This window comes from Nicotiana attenuata, chromosome 6 (assembly GCF_001879085.1).
Source record: "Nicotiana attenuata strain UT chromosome 6, NIATTr2, whole genome shotgun sequence".
Taxonomy (NCBI): domain Eukaryota; kingdom Viridiplantae; phylum Streptophyta; class Magnoliopsida; order Solanales; family Solanaceae; genus Nicotiana; species Nicotiana attenuata.
The window spans coordinates 88,878,409-88,887,068 of NC_031994.1; positions in this window are offsets into that span (position 1 = coordinate 88,878,409).

Genomic DNA, 8,660 nt, shown 5'->3' on the forward strand with positions numbered 1-8,660 from the left:
CCCTAAGAACACACAAATGAGGATCATCATACTGCCGATCTCGGATATGCTCAAATAATAAAGAATGAGCGAATGTGCAAGCTAACACACGACTGGGCTCAAATACATCCAGCCTCACGAACTGATTGGCCAAAGCCTGAACATCCAAAGCAAGCGGCCTCTCACCGACCGGAATATACGCAAGACTGCCCATACTGGCTGACTTTCTACTCAAGGCATCGGCCACCACATTGGCCTTCCTCGGATAATATAAGATGGTGATATCATAGTCTTTCAACAGCTCCAACCACCTTCTCTGCCTCAAATTTAGTTCCTTCTGCTTGAACAAATACTGCAGACTCTTATGGTCCGTGAACACCTCATACGACACGCCATACAGCTAATGCCTCCAAATCTTCAACGCATGAACAATGGCTGCTAACTCCAAATCATGGACTGGATAGTTCTTCTCATGAATCTTCAACTGCCGCGAAGCATAAGCAATGACCTTGCCATCCTGCATCAACACCGCACCAAGTCCAATACGAGATGCGTCACAATAAACTGTATATGGCCCTGAACCTGTAGGCAAAACCAACACTGGCGCCGTAGTCAAAGCCGTCTTGAGCTTCTGAAAGCTCGCCTCACACTCGTCCGACTACCTGAACCGGGCACCCTTCTAGGTCAACCTGGTCATCGGGGATGCAATAGATGAAAACCCCTCCACAAACCGACGGTAATAGCCTGCCAAACCCAAGAAGCTCCGGATCTCTGTAGCTGATGTGGGTCGAGGCCAGTTCTTGACTGCCTCTATCTTCTTCGGATCCACCTGAATACCCTCTGCTGATACAACGTGACCCAAGAATGCAACTGAACTTAACCAGAACTCACACTTCGAAAACTTAGCATACAACTGACTATCCCTCTGAGTCTGAAGAACGACTCGAAGATGCTGCTCGTGCTCCTCCCGGCTGCGGGAACAGATCAAAATATCGTCAATGAAGACAATCACGAAGGAATCCAAATAAGGCCTGAACACTCGGTTCATCAAATCCATGAAAGCTGCTGGGGCATTTGTCAACCCGAATGACATCACCAAGAACTCATAATGCCCGTACCGAGTGCGGAAAGCTGTCTTAGGGACATCGGATGCCCTAATCCTCAACTGATGGTAGCTAGATCTCAGGTCGATCTTAGAAAACGCTTAGGCACCCTGAAGCTGGTCAAACAAATCATCAATCCTCGGCAATGGGTACTTATTCTTGATTGTGACCTTGTTTAATTGCCGGTAATCTATACACATCCTCATCGATCCGTCCTTCTTCTTAACAAATAACACCGACGCACCCCAAGGCGAGACACTAGGCCTAATAAAGCTTTTATCGAGCAAGTCTTGCAACTGCTCCTTCAATTCTTTCAACTCAGGCGGGGCCATACGATTCGGCGGAATAGAAAACGGCTGAGTGCTCAGAGCCAAATCAATGTAGAAGTCAATATCCCTATCGGGTGGCATGCCCGGTAGGTCTAAAGGAAACACCTCAGGAAACTCACGAACAACAGGCATAAAATCCATAGAAGGAACCTCAGCACTAGAATCACGAACACATGCCAAATAGGCCAAACATCCCTTATCAACCATACACCGAGCCTTCATATATGAGATAACCCTACGGGTAGAATGACCAGGAGTCCCTCTCCACTCTAAACGAGGTAAACCCGGTAAGCCTAAGGTCACAGTCTTGGCATGACAGTCCATCGTAAGGTGATAACCAGTCCATCCCCAATATGACATCCAAAAGTAACAAATCTACTCGAGTCTCAAGACCCCCAATCACAACTATACAGGAACGGTGGACACGATCTACCACAATAGAATTACCCACCGGTGTAGACATATATATAGGAGCACTCAAAGAATCACTAGGCATGACCAGATACGGTGCAAAATAAGATGACACATAGGAGTATGTAGATCCTGGATCAAATAGAACTGAAGCATCTCTACTACAAAACAGAACCGTACCTGTGATAACCGCATCGGAGGCCTCAGCCTCAGGCCTGGCTGGAAGAGCATAACATCGGGGCTGGGCCCCACCACTCTAAACTACATCTCTGGGACGGCCTCCTGCTGGCTGGCCTCCAACTCTAGCAGCCTGACCTCAACTGCTAATACCTCTACCTCCACCTCTAGCACCCCTACCTCCCCCTCTAGCTGGCTGAGCGGGCGGTGGAACACTCGGTACCTGAACCATGGCACGGGAACCCTGATGCTGAGAGCTGCTCGGTGCTCGAGGGCAAAATCTAGCAATATGCCTCGTATCGCCACAAGTATAACAAGCCCTCGGCTGCTGAGACTGCTGGCCCTAACTGCCTGAATGACCACCCCGAAAACTCTAGAGCGGCGGTGCACTGATAGGAGTTGGTGGTGCACTGTAGGACTGCTGATCAGAATACTGCGTATGAGAACCACGACCACCTGGAGCACCGTAAGAAGCCTGAAGTGCTGAATGAAACGGCCTGGAAGAATGGTCCTTACCAAAAGAATCTCTGCCTCCAGATGAGGCACCACTGAATCTGCCCGAATGACGAGGCCTCTTGTCAGACCCCTTACCATTCTCTTGTGATAAAACCATCTCCACCCTCTTGGCCACATTGGTCGCATCCTGAAAAGAAATCTCGCTCCCCGTCTCCTTAGCCATCTGCAGTCGAATAGGCTGAACGAGTCCCTCAATGAACCTCCTCACTCTCTCTCTCAGTGGGAAGTATAAGAAGAACATGACGGGCCAAGTCAATGAATCTGGTCTCGTACCGAGTGACAATCATAGACCTTGCTGGAGACGCTCAAACTGCCTCCGATAGTTCTCCCTCTAAGTGATAGGAAGGAACTTCTCCAGAAATAGCTGAGAAAACTGATCCCAAGTCAAAGCCGGTGACCCAGCTAGTCTAGCCAAACAATATCTCTCCACCAAGTCTTGGTGGATCAAGACAGTCGAAAGGCAGCAAAGTCGACCCCATTGGTCTCCGCTATCCCATGTTACGAAGAACCTCATGACAGCTGTCCAAATAATCCTGGGGATCCTCAGAAGATGTACCACCAAAAGTAGTAGTGAATAGCTTGGTGAACCTATCCAACCTCCACAAAGCATCGGCAGACATAGCTGCTCCCTCACCGGTCTGAGCCACCAGCCCCGGCTGAACTGCTCCAACTGGCTGAGCTGCTGGAGTCTGAAAATGGGGAGCCATCTGCTCCAGAGTGCGGGTAGCGGGAGTCTCAGCTCCTCCCCCAACCTGAGAGATAGCTGGTGCTACCGGAAGTAAGCCTGCCCGAGTGACACTCTCCATAAGGCCCACTAGACGGACCAGAGCATCCTGGAGTACTAGGGTAGCAATGAACCCCTCTGGGACCTGAGCTGGTCCTGCTGGAACTGTTTGAGCTGGAACCTCTTCGTCAAACTCAACATGAGGCTCTGCCACTGGTGCTGCTGCTCTGGGCCGAGCTCTGCCCCAGCCTCGGCCCCTAGCACGGCCTCGTCCTCGCTCTCCACCCCTCGTAGATGCTACCGCTGGGGACTCCGGCTGCTGATCAGCGGATGAAGAAGCGCGTGTTCTCGCCATCTGAGAAAGAACAGAGTAGGAGTCCAATTAACACTGGGAAGCCAAGTCGCACGACAGGAAAGAATAGATGTGAAGTTTTTCCTAACTCTATAGCCTCTGGGGATAAATACAGACGTCTCCGTACCGATCCCTCAGACTCTTCTAAGCTTGTCTGTGAATTGTGAGACCTAAGCAACCTAGAGCTCTGATACCAACTTGTCACGACCCGGATTTCCCACCCACGGGAGTCGTGATGGCGCCTACTAGTGAAAGCTAGGCAAGCCAGTTATTCCAGTTATTTAACCATTTTCATTTTTTAAAATCCCTTAACGATTCTAAAACAACATAATAAAAGCAGCGGTAATAATAATAACAAAAAAATAGTGCGGAAGATGAAATTTGATAATCTAGATTAATACAAACTGCAGAAGTCTAAGTACAACTCTACCCGGAATTGGTGTCACAATCTCACAGACTGTCTAAGAATACTACAAATAATGTCTGAATAGAATTACACGAATCTGTCTCTGAATAAGTAAAAACAGAAAGAAGATGATAGAATGAGACGCCAAGGCCCGCGGACGCCTGCAGGACTACCTCGGGTCACCTGATGGTCTGGAAGCAGCAACCTCACTGTGGTCCAAAAGCTGCAGCACCGGGATCTGCACACAGTGCATAGTGTAGTATCAACAAAACCGACCCCTTGTGTTGGTAAGTGCCTAGCCTAACCTCGGCGAAGTAGTGACGAGGCTAGGACCAGACTACCAAATAAACCTATGCAGTTAAATCATAAACAGCGGATAAAAAAAAAGGAAAAAATATATAGGTAAAGATAGGAGGGGGAAAACATGTCGCGGGGAGTAGCAACAGAAAACCAATAAATAACCGTAAAGAACACCATAACTCAATTATCAGCAAGAATCAGGAAATCAAAGACAAGTGCACGGCATCACCCTTCGTGCTTTTACTCTCGTCCTCACCATAAGAATCAATATAATTGGCACGACATCACCCTTCGTGCTTTTACCTCACATAATCATGGCACGGAATTATCCTTCGTGCATTACTTTCATATCATGGCACGACATTGTACATCGTGCGGTACGGCATCACCCTTCGTGCTTTAACCTCACAATATCGGCACGGCATCACCCTTTGTGCATTAACACTCTCTCACAAATATCGTGCATGGCATCACCCTTCGTGCTTTTACACTCTTCCTTACCCAAACAACAATTACAACGCAATAAGGGCAAGGGAATCAATAAAATCGCAACAAAATCCCGGCAAGGAAACAATAGTATAACAACAATATCCCGGCAAGGGAAAACAATATCAAAGGCAATAACATCCCGGTAAGGGGGATAATATCAAAAGCAATAACATCACGGCAAGGGAGATAATATCAAAAGCAATAACATCCCGGCAAGGGAGACAATTTCATAAACCTCTTCTCTTTTCCACAATTACTTCACAACTCAATTCAAAACTTGAGCCAGCGCTCTACAATGTTCAATTACTAATAATACTTCCACAAATCAATTCACAACTTGAGCCAACGCTCTACAATGTTCAATTACCAGTAATACTTTCACAAGCCTTGTTCAACAATAGATATCATCACATAAAGCATGAACAATACGAAACGGAGTCACATTTATCAAAGTATAAGACTCACGGGCATGCTTGACACCGACGTATAGATACTCTTCACCATGCCTATACGTCGTACTCAACAATTAACACATAGCAAATAAGACACAACTCCTAATCCCTCAAGCTAAGGTTAGACTAAACACTTACCTCGATGCCACGAACACAATTCAAGCCTCAACTACCGCTTTACCTCTTGTTTCCACCACCAATTTGCTTGTATCTAGCCACAATTTAATTAATACTATTAATAAATGCTAACTGAATCAATTCTAATGCATGAAAATAGGTTTTCAAATGATTTCCCCAAAAAGCCAAAAATCGACCCTCGGGCCCGCTTGGTCCCAACCCGAAATTCGGACCAAAACCCGATTACCCATTCACCCCCGAGCCCGGATATACAATTGGTTTTGGAATCCGAGCTCAATTTGAGGTCTAAATCCCCAATTTTTAATATTTCTAAGTTCTATCCAAAATTCCTAATTCCACCATGAAAACCTTAGATTCTAAGATGAAATCTTGTAAAAAGAAGTTAAGGAGTGAAAGAAATGAGTTTAAAATCACTTACTTGTGTTTTGGGGAAGAAAGAGTGTTTGAAAAATCGCCTCTTATGTTTTAGGTTTTTGAAAAATGAAAAATGGCTGAAAAGACTCGTTTATATATACCCCTGTCAGATCCTCACCGCTGACCGCAGAAAAAGGATTGCGATCGCGGAGCTCCACCGCGGACCGCGAAATATCGAGCGCGGCTGCAAAGACCTCGCCTTGCCCACCGCGGACAACATCAATCCCACCGCGGTTGCAACAACTCCACCGCGGACCGTGAAGCCTGGTTCAGAGACCTGCAACTTGTCTGAAGCTGCAATAGTTATTTTCTAAGTCTAAATGCACTCCGTGGCCTATCCAAAACTCACCCGTGCCCTCGGGGCTCCAAACCAATCATGCACGCAGGTCCAAAAATATCGTACGGACTTGCTCGTGCGATCAAATCATCAAAATAACATCAACATCTATGAATTGAACCTCAAATTCATGAAATAACTCTAGAACATCAAAATTATTATTTTTTCAACTATAGGTCCGTTTTATACCAAACCAATTCCGATATTTACCAAATTTTACAGATTCAACTTAATCATTATTTTAAACTTGTACCGGGCTCCGAAACCAAGATACGGGCCCGATACCACCAAGAAAATGCATCTATTAACTTCTAAAAACCTTTACATTTTCCAGAAAACAATTTTCTTTAAAAATTTATTTCTCGGGCTTGGGACCTCGGAATTCGATTCCGGGCATACGCCCAAGTCCCATATTTTACTACGGATCCTACGAGACCGTCAGATCACGGGTCCCGGTCCGTTTACCAAGAATGTTGACCAAAGTCAACTTTATTCAATTTTACAAGTCAATTTCCATGTTTTACTTAGTTTTCACATAAAAGCTTTCCGGAAATGCGCTCGGACTGCGCACGCAAACCGAGGTGGGGCAAAAAGAGGTTTTAAGGCCTTGGAACACAGAATTTACTTTCAAAATGAGTGATGACCTTTTGGGTCATCACAGAGGACGGCCTTCAATGATAAGAAAAGATGGAGCAAAGAGCCCTAGCTCAAAACCCTAGCTCGGAAATAGTCAAATCCTGAAGAATATCAATGAATCCTTCAGATTAGATACCGAAAAACTCCATCGCGCAGATAAAACCCACCAGAAATAGAAAAATCAACCAAAAAAACCACAGAATCGACAACACTGTCGAACTTGGAAAATTCAATGAAAAACGGCGAGGGTAGAATCGATCGGAAGCGTGACACTAGACGAGCACGGATTTGTGCTCTGATACCATGTTAAAGGTCATCATTCTTGGAGGGGAAGAATTTAGGGTTAAGGAAAGATAGTGAGGAAGTTCGAGATATTTCTCATTGATGAAAAACAGAAAATGAATAATCTGTTTTATAACCGGTCCCTTTGTGGCCCAATATCTGGTTAGATTAAAGAAAGAAACTAATGGACCTAATCTAATATATATGAATAGACAATAAATGGGCCTGGGCCGCATCTGTTTTAGCCCATCTCTAGACTCCTAACACTTTTTGAAATAAAATTGATATATTTAAAACGTATATAAAAAATAGGCCAAATACATCGGCAGCCCCTTAAAGTTGTCCTCACTTTTCACTTACACACTCTGTCTTAAATCTGTTCCAGTTGAACACTTCAACCATATCTCATATGTTCCATTTAGACACAAATTGGTGATATGGCATAGTGCGTGTATTACACCTTTTTCCAGAGCGTGAGAGATTTATTTTTCTTTTTAAAAAAAATTTCTCTTTCTTTTTCCTCATGTTCTATCACACCATGGTATGCTTTAGTTTTCATTGCCGGAATAAGTGAAGATTGCTGGAAAAAATTTCACACATTTATTCTTCTTCGACTCATTACTCTTTTCTCAACTCAAATTCTTTCTTCTCCAATTAGCCACCATTAAAGACCCGCTGCCCGATTTCACCATACCCAGATCCCATGTCACCAATCCATGTACCCTCTCCATTATCCAAATTTATCAAAAACTAAAGCTCCTAATTCATTCTGCAGGTTGTTCGTGCTTCCCACCCAATTCTGACCCTTCTCTCTTCAGATATAAGGTCAATATCCGCATAATTATGGAAGAATAGTTTTTTTTTGAATTTGAAATACGGAGGTTCAGGCACCGACGAGCTTGTTGGTAGTGATTTTACTTTGGGGCATCACTAAAATCTGGGGGAATTTGTTGGTGGATTTATTTTCTGGCAATTTGGGGTTAATCCTTAATGATAGAAAAATTATTACTGGTTGATTTCTATGTTTTATAGTTGTTTTTAATGTTGTAGATGATTGGGGGGGGGGGGGGAGGGGTAGGGGGAGGGGGTAGGGGTAGGGGGAGGAGTTAGGAGGAAGTAAGAGTGAATCTGTGAGAAGATGACATGGGAGCTTCGTTCTTGGTAGAAGAAGACGGAGGGAGGGGGGTCGTCAGGCAGATGACAAGGGGGGGGGGGTTTCTTGTTTATCTTTTAATTTTTCTTTTGTCAAAACTTTTTGTAACTTGTTTAAGTTAAATCCACGTGTTTTCATCTTATTCGTCACCCTGGCGTGTGAGTTATACGTCTATTTTGTGTTTGGCTGCCTATCAATTTTGTACCTAAATGACACTGTTAATATCCCGTTAAAGTATTCAAATGGAACATAGTTAAGATGGAATGTCTAAGTGAAAAGTAAGGACAATTTAAGGGTTTGCTTATGTATTTGGCCTAAAAAATAGCACAGTAAGTCACCATAATTAGAGCCCGTTTGGATTGGCTTAAAAAAAGTAGCTTTTAAGCACTTGACCATAATTAGAGCCCGTTTGGATTATGTGCTGGAGCTGGTTTTATAAATAAGCAGTTATGCGTTTGGATA